This window comes from Carassius gibelio, chromosome A1, assembly GCF_023724105.1.
Source record: "Carassius gibelio isolate Cgi1373 ecotype wild population from Czech Republic chromosome A1, carGib1.2-hapl.c, whole genome shotgun sequence".
NCBI classification, from domain to species: domain Eukaryota; kingdom Metazoa; phylum Chordata; class Actinopteri; order Cypriniformes; family Cyprinidae; genus Carassius; species Carassius gibelio.
Genome location: NC_068371.1, coordinates 38,985,865 through 39,000,554, shown reverse-complemented (window position 1 = coordinate 39,000,554; position 14,690 = coordinate 38,985,865). Strand labels below are relative to the sequence as shown.

General features: G+C 38.4%; 1 long non-coding RNA gene across 1 annotated transcript in view; it reads right to left on the bottom strand.

Moving 5' to 3' along the window:
- Nucleotides 1–14,490, bottom strand: part of LOC128021164 (uncharacterized) — a 28,763-nt gene extending 14,273 nt beyond the window's left edge. The window contains exons 1-2 of the long non-coding RNA XR_008185490.1: nt 13,923–14,490; nt 2,567–2,751 (exon numbers count right to left, since the gene is read on the bottom strand). This is a non-coding gene — a long non-coding RNA (uncharacterized LOC128021164). The remainder of the gene's footprint in view (nt 1–2,566; nt 2,752–13,922) is intronic.
- Between the last annotated feature and the right edge of the window lie 200 nt (nt 14,491–14,690).

The window sequence follows — 14,690 nt, the reverse complement described above, 5'->3', positions numbered from 1 at the left end:
CTTTATGGACAGATACGTTTTGAGTGACTCTTGAAGGTTCAGCACCACATCCTCTTTTACCACTGTTTAAAGAATTTATCTTACAGAACAGGTGCGAATGAATTTTGGATAGCTTGAATGGTTTTGTCGTGGTGATTTTTTGAAATAACAGTAAAAAAGTAACCAGTAAATGTCTTTTATTTTTTTAAAGTGCAGCTTCTAAACACTTCAAAAAAAATGTACACATAGAATACAAGTCATTCTGAGGAAATATGCATAGTTTCATGGCTATACAACACTATATGGATGATAGAAAATTAAAAAACTATCATACATCTGATGTCACTCTGTCCCTCTGTCACTGTGGTTAATGTGTGTGTGTGTGTGTGTGTGTGTGTGTGTTTGTGTGTGTGTTAAGTGAATTAGGTGTGAAACTATCAGGGAGCATTTAGTCTCCAGCGCCAACATTTTACAGAACTGCCACTTTCCTGGAGTCTCAGAATTACTCGGTGTCAGGTTCTGAGAGATCTAAGATTCCAAAAAATTATTTAATTAGAATACCATGAAGTATTGTGAAATACTATATATTAAGTCTTTATATATAGGCTTAATGAACAGATTAGAGTGACTCGTGAAGGACCAGCACCACCTCCTCTTGTCCGATGGTTTGAGGAATATATCTTCCAGAATCCGGGATTAAGATTTAGGAGCTCATTTTTATTCCACCTCCTTTCCTGAAAGTCTGTCTTGCAGAATTGACTAAAAATTAATCTTCACATTATTTCCTAATTATTTTGCAATTCTTTTTGTCAGTTCTTCTTGACCTGTTTTTCTCTTCCAGCTTTCCTGGACTATTGTATAGCACTCATAAATGATTAAATAAAAAATAATGGTAGTTATTAAGATTGATATGGTTTGGAATTGGTAAAATGTGCTTGGAAAAAAATCACAATAAAACAATGTTTTAATGTTTAAGTTTGGAATATTAACTGACATGAATGAATGCTATATAAATATTGTTCATGTTAACACAATGTTTATAAATGGAATCTTATTGTAAAGTGTTACTAAAGTTATATATATATATATATATATATATATATATATATATATATATATATATATATATATATATATATATATATATATATATATATTGTTCTGTGAATGTGATTTTAAAGTCTAGATGATTCGGATTAACCCTTTAACTGCCATATCCTTTAAAACCTCACTGCCAGAGGGATATTGTAAATGCAAGTGCCCGCTGGGCACAGTTTACCTGATGCCACCGGGGTGGCGATGGCATTGGTGGCTTGAGCCCGCCATCGCTGCTTGCAGCTATATTTAGGGCCCGAGCACCGAGGTGCGAGGACCCTCTTGTATCTGCTTTGTTTTTTATTATTATTATTCTTCTTCTTCTTCTTCTCCCGAATGAATCGCATTTTTGAGGGCTTTAACATGCTCAAAAAGTCATGAAACTTTGCACACTCGTCAAACCTGGTGAAAATTTTCGTCTGATATAGGATTCAGAAGAGGGTGTGGCAAAATGGCTCGACAGCGCCACCTATACCAAGAAAATCAACAGCCTTCCAGCTATGTTTCACGTACATGCACGAAAATTGGCACACATATGTAACACACCAATACCTACAAAAAAGACTCTTGGAGCGAAATTCTAAACCCAACAGGAAGTCGGTTATTTTTAATATTATGAGCATATTTTGTGTAATTTTGGTCATTTCCATGTGTTGTATTTTAACGAACTCCTCCTAGAGAGTTCTTCAAATCAACACCAAATTTGGTATGCCTAATCTAAAGGCCTTTGCGATGTTAAATTGCGAAGATCCTGACTTTTCGTTGAAGGGCGTGTCCGTGGCGGCCTGGCGGATTTCGATGATTCGCCATGAAAAATGAAGTTGCTATAACTCACACACACAATGACCAATCTGCCCCAAACTTCACATGTTTGATGAGACTCCGAAGCTGAACAGATTGACATGCCCATATTCAGTTATAGTCATAGCGCCACCTATTGGCAACAGGAAGTGACATATTTTACGCTGCGACGAACTACTCCTAGAAATTTTATGACATCAATGTCTTTTTTGTGGTCAGTCTAATCTAAAGGCCTGTGCGATGTTCAGTTGTGAAGATCTTGAGTTTTCGTTAAAAGGCTTGTTCATGGCGTCGCGACGAAGTTCGATGTCTCGCCATGTGAATAAAAGATGTTATAACTCAGGCATAAGATGTCCGATCTTCCCCAAACTTCACATGTGTGATAAGAGTCCTGGCCTGAACAGATCTTCAGGCCAATATTCCACCGGGTGTGGCAGAATGGCTCTATAGCGCCACCTATACACTTTCAACGGAGTGCGCCTCGAGCTATGTTTCACATACATGTACAAAAATTGGTACACACATGTAACACTCCAATACCTACAAAAAAGTCTCTTGGTACGAAATCCGGATCCCAACAGGAAGTCGGTTATTTTGAATTTTCCCTTCAAAATTGGTGTTGTTTTTGCCATTTTCAGGGGTTGTACTTTAAAGAACTCCTCCTAGAGATTTATTCAGATCAACACCAAACTTGGTCAGTGTAATCTAAAGCCCTTTGCGATAATAAATTGCGAAGGACTTGAGGTTTCGTTAAAGGGCGGGTCCATGGCGGCCTGACAAATTTTGATGTTTCGCCATGAAAAAGGAAGTTGCTGTAACTCAGACATACAATGTCCAATCTGCCCCAAACTTCACATGTTGGATAAGACTCTTGACCTGAACAGATCTACATGCCAATATTCAGTTATAGTCATAACGCCACCTATTGGCAACAGGAAGTTACATATTTTACACTGCGACAAACTACTCCTAGAAATTTTATGACATCAATGTCTTTTTTGTGGTCAGTCTAATCTAAAGACCTGTGTGATGTTCAGTTGTGAAGATCTTGAGTTTTTGTTAAAAGGCGTGTCCATGGCGCCGTGACGAAGTTCGATGTCTCGCCATGGGAATAAAAGATGTTATAACTCAGGCATAAAATGTCCGATCTTCCCCAAACTTCACGTGTGTGATAAGGGTCCTGGCCTGAACACATATGAAGGCAAATATTCCATTGGGTGTGGCAAAATGGCTCGATAGCGCCACCTATACACTTTCAACGGAGTGCATATGCACTTTCAACGGAGTGTGCCTCGAGCTATGTTTCACGTACATGTACAAAAATCGGTACACACATGTAACACACCAATACCTACAAAAAAGTCTCTTGGTACGAAATCCGAATCCCAACAGGAAGTCAGTTATTTAGAATTTTCTCTGCAAAATTGGTGTTGTTTTTGCCATTTTCAGGGGTTGTACTTTAACTAACTCCTCCTAGAGATTTATTCAGATCTTCACCAAACTTGGTCAGTGTAATCTAAAGGCCTTTGCATTGTTAAATTGCAATGATCTTGAGGTTTCGTTAAAGGACGTGTCCATGGCGGCCTGATAAATTTTGATATATTGCGATGAAAAGGAAGTTGCTGTAACTCAGACATACAATGTCCAATCTGCGCCAAACTTCACATGTTAGTTAAGACTTCTGCCCTTAACAGATCTACATGCACATATTCAGTTATAGTAATAGCGCCACCTGCTGGCAACAGGAAGTGACATGTTTTAGGCTGCGACAAACTACTCCTATAATTTTTTTGAGATTAACATATATTTTGTGGTCAGTCTAATCTAAACGCCTGTGCAATGTTAACTTTTGGAGATCTTGAGTTTTTGTTAAAGGGTGTTTCCATGGCGCCATGACAAAATTTGATGTCTTGCCACAGCAAGAGAAGTTGTTGTAACGCAAGCATAAAATGTTCAATCTTCCCCAAACTTCACATGTTTGATAAAAGTCCTGGCCTGAACACATCTGAAGGCCAATATTCCATTATAATGATAGCGCCACCTGCTGGCAACAGGAAGATTGGCACATATATGGGATATACTTTGATATATTCAACTTATATTTAGGACATTAAATGCATATTTCTCAACGTTCACCTTTTTACTAAAGCCACACGATGGCGGTGAGCCCGGGTGCGAGGGCCCGTTCATCGCTGCTTGCAGCTTTAATTAGGGCCCGAGCACCGAAGGTGTGAGGACCCTATTGTATCTGCTCTGTTTATTATTATTATTATTATTTTTCTTCTCCCCAATGAATCGCGTTTTTGAAGGCCTAAACATACTCAAAAAGTCAGGAAAATTTGCACACACCTCCGAACTGGTGAAAATTTATGTCTGATATGGGTTTCAGAAGTGGGCGTGGCAAAATGGCTCGACAGCGCCACCTATACATGTTCAGCGGTGTGCGCCTCGAGCTACGTTTCACGCACATGTCTGAAAATCGGTAAACACATGTAAGACACCAAGACCTACAAAAAAGACTCTTGGAGCAAAATTCTAAACCCAACAGGAAGTTGGTTATTTTTAATATTATGAGCAAATTTTTTGTCATTTTTGCCATTTCCATGCATTGTATTTTAACGAACTCCTCCTAGAGATTAATTCAGATCAACACCAAATTTGGTATGCCTAATCTAAAGGCCATTGAGATGTTAAATTGCGAAGATCTTGAGTTTTCGTTGAAGGGCGTGTCCGTGGCGGCCTGGCGAATTTTGATGATTCGCCATGAAAAATGAAGTAGCTATAACTCAGACATACAATGTCCAATCAGCCCCAAACTTCACATGTTTGATGTGACTCCAAACCTGAACAGATTGACATGCCCATATTCAGTTATAGTCATAGCGCCACCTATTGGCAACAGGAAGTGACATATTTTACGCTGTGATGAACTACTCCTAGAAATTTTTTGACATCAATGTCTTTTTTGTGGTCAGTCTAATCTAAAGGCCTGTGCGATGTTCAGTTGTGAAGATCTTGAGTTTTCGTTAAAAGGCGTGTCCACGGCGCCATGGCAAAGTTCGATGTCTCGCCATGGGAATAAAAGATGTTATAACTCAGGCATAAAATGTCCGATCTTCCCCAAACTTCACATGTGTGATAAGAGTCCTGGCCTGAACACATCTGAAGGCCAATATTCCATCGGGTATGGCAAAATGGCTCTATAGCGCCACCTATACACTTTCAACGGAGTGTGCCTCGAGCTATGTTTCACGTACATGTACAAAAATCGGTACACACATGTAACACACCAATACCTACAAAAAAGTATCTTGGTACGAAATCCGAATCCCAACAGGAAGTCGGTTATTTAGAATTTTCTCTGCAAAATTGGCGTTGTTTTTGCCATTTTCAGGGGTTGTACTTTAACGAACTCCTCCTAGAGATTTATTCAGATCAACACCAAACTTGGTCAGTGTAATCTAAAGGCCTTTGTGATGTTAAATTGCGAAGATCTTGAGGTTTCGTTAAAGGGCGTGTCCATGGTGGCCTGCCAAATTTCGATGTTTCGCCATGAAAAAGGAAGTTGCTGTAACTCAGACATACAATGTCCAATCTGCCCCAAACTTCACATGTTAGATAAGACTTCTGCCCTTAACAGATCTACATGCCCATTTTCAGTGATAGTCATAGCGCCACCTGCTGGCAACAGGAAGTGACATGTTTTAGGCTGCGACAAACTACTCCTAGAATTTTTTTGAGATTAAAGTATTTTTTGTATTCAGTCTAATCTAAAGGCCTGTGCAATTTTAACTTGTGGAGATCTTGAGTTTTTGTTAAAGGGCGTGTCCATGGCGCCATGACAAATTTTGATGTCTCGCCACAGCAAGAGAAGTTGTTGTAACTCAGGCATAATTTGTTCGATCTTCCCCAAACTTCACATGTTCGATGGGAGTCCTGCCCGGAACACATTTGAAGGGCCATATTCCATTATAATGATAGCACCACCTGCTGGCACCAGGAAGATTGGCACATGTGGAATAAATGTTGATATTTTCCACTTATATTTATGAGTTTGAATGCATATTTCTCACCGTTCACCAATTTACTAAGGCCACTCACTGCCGGTGAGCCCGGGTGCGAGGGCCCGTTCATCGCTGCTTGCAGCTTTAATTATTATTATTATTATACTTCTCCAAAATGAATCGCATTTTTGAGGGTCTAAACATACTCAAAAAGTCATGAAACTTTGCACACACCTCAGAACTGGCGAAAATTTACATCTGATATGGGTTTCAGAAGTGGGTGTGGCAAAATGGCTCGACAGCGCCACCTATACACGTTCAACGGTGTGCGCCTCGAGCTATGTTTCACGTACATGTATGAAAATCGGTACACATGTGTAACTCTCCAGTACCTACAAAAAAGTCTCTTAGAGCAAAATTCTAAACCCAACAGGAAGTCGGTTATTTTTAATATTATGAGCAAATTTTGTGTCATTTTTGCCATTTCCATGCGTTGTATTTTAACGAACTCCTCCTAGAGATTAATTCAGATCAACACCAAGTTTGGTATGCCTAATCTAAAGGCCTTTGCGATGTTAAATTGCGAAGATCTTGAGTTTTCGTTGAAGGGCGTGTCCGTGGCGGCCTGGCGAATTTCGATGATTCGCCATGAAAAATGAAGTTGCTATAACTCAGACATACAATGACCAATCTGCCCCAAACTTCACATGTTTGATGAGACTCCGAAACTGAATAGATTGACATGCCCATATTCAGTTATAGTCATAGCGCCACCTATTGGCAACAGGAAGTGACATATTTTACACTGCGATGAACTACTCCTAGAAATTTTATGACATCAATGTCTTTTTTGTGGTCAGTCTAATCTAAAGGCCTGTGCGATGTTAAGTTGTGAAGATCTTGAGTTTTCGTTAAAAGGCGTGTCCATGGCGCCGTCACGAAGTTCGATGTCTCGCCATGGGAATAAAAGATGTTATAACTCAGGCATAAAATGTCCGATATTCCCCAAACTTCACATGTGTGATAAGAGTCCTGGCCTGAACACATCTGAAGGCCAATATTCCATCGGGTGTGGCAAAATGGCTCGATAGCGCCACCTATACACTTTCAACGGAGTGCGCTTCAAGCTATGTTTCACGTACACGAACTCCTCCTAGAGATTTATTCAGATCAACACCAAACTTGGTCATTTAAATCTTAAGGCCTTTGCGATGTTAAATTGCGAAGATCTTGAGGTTTCGTTAAAGGGCGTGTCCATGGCGGCCCGACAAATTTCGATGTTTCGCCATGAAAAAGGAAGTTGCTGTAACTCAGACATACAATGTCCAATCTGCCCCAAACTTCACATGTTAGTTAAGACTTCTGCCCTTAACAGATCTACATGCCCATATTCAGTTATAGTCATAGCACCACCTGCTGGCAACAGGAAGTGACATGTTCTATGCTGCGACAAACTACTCCTAGAAATCTTTTGACATTAATGTATTTTTTGTGGTCAGTATAATCTAAAGGTCTGTGCAATGTTAAATTGTGGAGATCTTCAGTTTTTGTTAAAGGGCGTGTCCATAACGCCAAGACAAAATTTGATGTCTCGCCACAGCAAGAGAAGTTGTTGTAACTCAGGCATAAAATGTTCAATCTTCCCCAAACTTCAAATGTTCGATAAGAGTCCTGTCCTGAACACATCTGAAGGCCAATATTCCATTATAATGATGGCGCCACCTGCTGGCAACACAAAGATTGGCACATATATTGAATAAACTTTGATATATTCTACATATATTTATGAGTTTAAATGCATATTTCTCACCGTTCACCTATTTACTAAAGCCACTCGCTGCCGGTGAGCCCGGGTGCGAGGGCCCGTTCATCGCTGCTTGCAGCTTTAACCCTCTGGGGACGGATTGGGCGGTACCGCCCAAAATGGCATACTTTTACAAATGTGTAGTTATCTCAAAAACTATTAATGCTAGAGAGATGCGGGTTTTTTTGCCGTCTTCCTCAGATTCCGCTGAAAACAGCGGTGTTCAGTTTGTATATTAAACACTTCCCTTATTGCGCAATACCACTGCGTAAACAGGCCAATGAAAACGATTGTGTTAGGCAGATTCAACACGCAACAGCCAATGGAAAAATTGCCGCTGGGAGGAGTCTTTTTCTAACCCAATCAGAGGAAGGTTATGTCTTCTAGCCTTTCAGAGGACTGTGTAGCTCTGCTGTAGCCTTGTAAAAGCTGGCTGGACTATAGTAAAAGACATGTAATCAATAAGCGTTCAGAGAATCAGTGTTACAGAGAGCGATCGGAGTATTAGCGAGCAAAAAGAGGTAAATTCGAGCGATCGGAAAATCCGCATCACGTGGAGAAAGCAGAAAGCGATCGGAGTGTTAGTGAGCACAAAGAGATAAATTCGAGAGAGATACAGCATTATTACAGAATTGTTTTATCAAAATGGCAAGCAGTAAAAGATTTACGGCAGAACAAGCTCTGGAACAATTACTGGAAAGGCCTGGAGAGGCTTTTCTTTGCTCACTGGCATGCCTAGGACTGTTTTTAAAAATAGTTAATTATTTAATTGTTCTTTACACATTTGATTAAACAATAACACATTTCTGTCAAGCAAAGAGTTTGAAAAAATATATTTTCTTTGTTCAAAAACTGTTCTATATTGTGTGTTTTTCAGTAATAAATGACAAAAATCTAATTTTCGTTTTTGAAATTCTCTAGTTTATTGTAAAATGTTTCACTCATACTTCCTTTATATAAACATATTGCATGCATGCTTATGGTAGCTTAGGGTCTTCTGAATCCATAGATACCAAACACAGGGTGTTCCATCTCCTTTACATATGATTTATAAGCCCAAATATAAAAATAGAGAAAACAGACCAAAAAGGGCTTAGTTCCAAAAATAAAAAAAACGCCTAGGACTGTTTGTAAATAAAGTTAATTATTTAATTGTTCTTTACACATTTGATTGAACATTAACCCATTGCTGTCAAGCAAAGAGTTTGAAAAATATATTTTTGGGTCAAAAACTTTTAACTATTGTTGTGTGAGGTAGGATTTTCAGTAATAAATGACAAAAATCTAATTTTCGTCTTTGAAATTCTCTAGTTTATTGTACAATTATTCACTCATACTTCCTTTATAGACATATTGCAAGCATGCTTATGGTAGCTTAGGGTCTTGTGAATCCATTGATACCAAATACATGGTGGTCCATCCTCATTACATATGGTTTATAAGCCGAAATGTAAAAATAGAGAAAACGGACCAAAAAGGGCTTAGTCCCCTAAGGGTTAATTATTATTATTATTAGGGCTCAAGCCCGAAGGGGCGAAGAGCCCTATTGTTCTTCTAAGGATTATTCTTGTTAGGGCTCAAGCCCGAAGGGGCGAAGAGCCCTATTGTTCTTCTAAGGATTATTCTTGTTATTATTATTATTATTATTTTTATTTTTTATTAAACCTTCCGGGGTGTTTTGGGGGCCTTAACATGCTCAAAAACTCTTGAAAATTGGCACACACATTGGAATCTGCGGCCATCAGGACGCCGCAGAGGCTGGGACCCGGGCGTGGCACAGGGGCTCTACAGCGCCCCCTGGAAGACAGTCAGAATTCTTGAACCATAGCTCACACACACTTGCATGTATTTATATCAAACTCGGTACACTTATAGATCTCATTGAGCCGAACAACTTTCACACTTTATGTCATAGGCTCCGCCCAACAGGAAGTCAGCTATTCAGGGCTGTTTAAAAAAAGCATGCTCTGGAATTTGAAATACTCCTCTGAGGTTTGCAACCCGTTCGCCACGAAACTCTGTGAACATGATCTCAAGACATTGAGGATGAAAAATTGCGAGGGGATTTTTGATATCTTGAACGGTTTGCCCGTGGCGAGGCATGGAACTTATGGCGAGAAATGAGAAACAGGAAATGTCTAATAACATCCACATACATTTCCTGAATTTGATCAAACTTCATGGGTTTGTTCGTTGTATGATACCGATTGTATATATGTGGCTATTAAGAGTCAAAGTTATAGCGCCACCAACTGGCAGCAGGAAGTGTGTCATTTTCCAAATGCTTTGAATTCAGCATCTTATTTTTACTCGATTTACTTAAAACTTCATCAGAATAATGACAAAACACGGCCGGTGTAAATCTGTTGTGGGGATATTGATATCTGATATAGTGTTGCCATGGCAACGTGTCAAACTTGAATGTTCTGTTATGGTGAGTTTGAGGCAGACAACAAGCTCAGATTGACATGAAACTCAAAACACATATCAGTATTAGTGATAGCTAGACAATGGCAAAAGCTTTTAAAAGGGCGTGAAGGAGGCACTCTATAGCGCCACCTTTTGTCAAAAGTGGGGGGGTTAGTTTTAGCTACAGACACCAAACTTGGTACATAAATTGTTCTTTTCAAGACGGACAACTTTCTAATTCACAGTCATCAGCTACGATCAACAGGAAGTCAGCTATTTTGATTTGAATGTGTATTTTTGAGATTTCATAGTTGTGAATTAATGAATACTCCTCACAGGGGAAGTACACTATACACACCAAACGTTGTCTACATGAAGAAAAAACATCGAGGAACTTAAATTGCGAACAGATTTTGGTTAGCTTGAACGGTTTTGTCGTGGTGATTTTTTGAAATTACAGTAAAAAGTGAAACATTAATCGTCTTGTATTTTTAAATTGCAGCTTCCAAACCTTTAAAAAACATTTTTAATTTAGAAAACCAGTGATTCTGAGGAAATATGCATAGTTTCATGACTTTACAGCACTGTATGATTAAAAGAAAATTAAAAAACTGTCAGACATCTGATCTCACTCTGTCACTCTGTGTGCTGACTCTGTGTGTGTGTGTGAGTGTGAGTGGGGGAGGGGTGTGAGCTGAGTGGCAGACAGACAGAGAGAGAGAGAGAGAGAGAGAGAGAGACTTAAACATCTCTTTAATCACCAGAAAAAAAACTGTATTTTAAATAGTTATTTTTTTGTTGTTGTTGCTAATTGTGCTGTTATCATTACATCTTAAGAAATATCTTAGGCCTTATCCTTTTCTGACAGTTTCAGGGATTAAAAAAAATCCTAAAAAACCTTATTTGTGCTGCAAATAATAATTTCAAACTCATTTGATACTGACCTCTGTCACCCTGTGACATGACATGACATTTATTAATCTCATGGATGTAACAGTAAAACTGTTCAGCTCACAGATGAAGACTAAGCTTTAATGCAAGCAGAACTATTTCACAAATGCTTATAGGTTAATGAAATCATAACAAAACACTTTTAAATTATTTAAGGATTTGGTAACACTTTAAAATAATGTCTCAATTGTTAACATTAGTAAATGCATTGGTAACACGTCATAATAGCTGCAATTCTTAGCTAAGCATTAGTAAATAGTCAGTTCATGCTTTATATAGCCTTCTCCCAAAATTAATATTTTAGTAAGCATTTTATAAATACAGCTATAATTAAATTGTTCATAGTTTATATGCACATTTATTTTGAGGAGATTAAAGGCTGTAATAAAATAAAAAAAAATAAAAAATAAAAAATAAAATAAATAAAATAAACAAACACAGAACTCATAAATATTTATTTCAAGATGCAATAAAAGAAAACTGTACACTTGAATTTATATATATATATATATATATATATATATATATATATATATATATATATATATATATATATATATATATATATATATATATATATATATATATATATATATATATATATATATATATATATATATATATACACACACAATTGCATAAGTTTATATTTAAAAATGTTTAGCAAGTGTACAGCTAATAATAATAATAATGCATTTTATTTAGTTTTAGCTACAGACACCAAACTCGGTACTTAAATTGTTCTTATCAAGACGGACAACTTTCTAATTCACAGTCATAAGCTACGATCAACAGGAAGTCAGCTATTTTGATTTGAATGTGTATTTTTGAGATTTTACAGTTGTGAATTAATGCATACTCCTCACATGGGAAGTACACTATACACACCAAACTTTGACTACATGAAGAAACAACATCGAGGAACTTAAATTGGGAACGGATTTTGGTTAGCTTGAACGGTTTTGACGTGGTGATTTTTTGAAATGACAGTAAGAAGGGAAACATTAATTGTATTGTATGTCTAAATTGCAGCTTCCAAACACTTCAAGGCATGTTTTCATACAGAGATCAAATCATTATGAGGAAATATGCATAGTTTCATGACTTTACAACACTGTATGGATAAAAGAAAAGAAAAAACTGTCAGACTTCTCAACTGACATGATCTCACTCTGGCCACTCCGTCTGTGTGAGGAAAGGGAGGGGGAGAGGGAGGGGGAGTGTGAGTGTGAGGGGGTTGGTGACTGTGAATCTTTGGTGACTGACAGTGTGTGTGGATTGTAGGGAGGGGCTGTCTGGCAGAGAGAGAGAGAGAGAGAGAGAGAGAGAGAGAGAGAGAGAGAGAGAGAGAGAGAGAGAGAGAGAGAGACCTAATCATTCCTTTAATAATCAGGAAAAAAAATCTATATTTTAAATTGTTATTAGGGCCCGAGCACCGATGGTGTGAGGACCCTCTTGGAATTGCTCCGTTTATTATTATTATTATTATTATTATTATTATTATTATTATTATTATTATTCTTCTTCTTCTCCAAAATGAATCGCATTTTTGAGGGCCTAAACATGCTCGAAAAGTCATGAAACTTTGCACACACCTCAGAACTGGCGAAAATTTACGTCTGATATGGGTTTCAGAAGTGGGTGTGGCAAAATGGCTCAACAGCGCCACCTATACACGTTCAACGGTGTGCGCCTCGAGCTACGTTTCATGTACATGTATGAAAATCGGTATACACATGTAACTCTCCAATACCTACAAAAAAGTCTCTTGGAGCAAAATCCGAAACCCAACAGGAAGTCGGTTATTACTAATATTATGAGCAAATTTTGTGTCATTTTTGTCATTTCCATGCATTGTATTTTAACGAACTCCTCCTAGAGATTCATTCAGATCAACACCAAATTTGGTATGCCTAATCTGAAGGCCTTTGCGATGTTAAATTGCGAAGCTTTTGAGTTTTCGTTAATGGGTGTGTCCTTGGCGGCCTGGCGAATTTCGATGATTCGCCATGAAACAGGAAGTTACTATAACTCAGACATACAATGACCAATCTGCCCCAAACTTCACATGTTTGATGAGTCTCCTAACATGAACAGATTGACATGCCCATATTCAGTTATAGTCATAGCGCCACCTATTGGCAACAGGAAGTGACATATTTTACGCTGCGACGAACTACTCCTAGAAATTTTATGACATCAATGTCTTTTTTGTGGTCAGTCTAATCTAAAGGCCTGTGCAAAGTTAAATTGTGAAGATCTTGAGTTTTTGTTAAAGGGCGTGTCCATGGCGCGGTGACAAAGTTCGATGTCTCGCCATGGGAGTAGAAGTTGTTGTAACTCAGGCATAAAATATCAGATCTTGCCCAAACTTCACATGTTTGATAAGAGTACTGACCTGCCCACATCTGGAGGCCAATATTCCATTGGGTGTGGCAAAATAGCTAGATAGCGCCACCTATACACTTTCAATTGAGTGCGCCTCGAGCTATGTTTCACGTACATGTACAAAAATTGGTACACACATGTAATACTCCAATACCTACAAAAAAGTCTCTTGGTACGAAATCCGGATCCCAACAGGAAGTCGGTTATTTTGAATTTTCCCTTCAAAATTGGTGTTGTTTTTGCCATTTTCAGGGGTTGTACTTTAACGAACTCCTCCTAGAGATTTATTCAGATCAACACCAAACTTGGTCAGTGTAATCTAAAGCCCTTTGCAATAATAAATTGCGAAGGACTTGACGTTTCGTTAAAGGGCGGGTCCATGGCGGCCTGACAAATTTCGATGTTTCGCCATGAAAAAGGAAGTTGCTGTAACTCAAGACATACAATGTCCAATCTGCCCCAAACTTCACATGTTGGATAAGACTCTTGACCTGAACAGATCTACATGCCAATATTCAGTTATAGTCATAGCGCCACCTATTGGCAACAGGAAGTTACATATTTTACACTGCAACAAACTACTCCTAGAAATTTTATGACATCAATGTCTTTTTTGTGGTCAGTCTAATCTAAAGACCTGTGTGATGTTTAGTTGTGAAGATCTTGAGTTTTTGTTAAAAGGTGTGTCCAATAGCGCCGTGATGAAGTTCGATGTCTCGCCATGGGAATAAAAGATGTTATAACTCAGGCATAAAATGTCTGATCTTGCCCAAACTTCACTTGTGTGATAAGGGTCCTGGCCTGAACAGATCTGAAGGCCAATATTCCATCGAGTGTGGCAAAATGGCTTGATAGCGCCACCTATACACTTTCAACGGAGTGCGTATACACTTTAAACGGAGTGCGCCTCGAGCTATGTTTCACGTACATGTACAAAAATCGGTACACACATGTAACACACCAATATCTACGAAAAAGTCTCTTGGTACGAAATCCAAATCCCAACAGGAAGTCAGTTATTTAGAATTTTCTGTGCAAAATTAGTGTTGTTTTGGCCATTTTCAGGGGTTGTACTTTAACGAACTCCTCCTAGATATTTATTCAGATCAACAACAAACTTGGTCAGTGTAATCTTAAGCCCTTTGCGATGTTAAATTGCGAAGAACTTTAGATTTCGTTAAAGGGCGTGTCCATGGCGGCCTGACAAATTTCGATGTTTCGCCATGAAAAAGGAAGTTGCTGTAACTCAGACATACAAT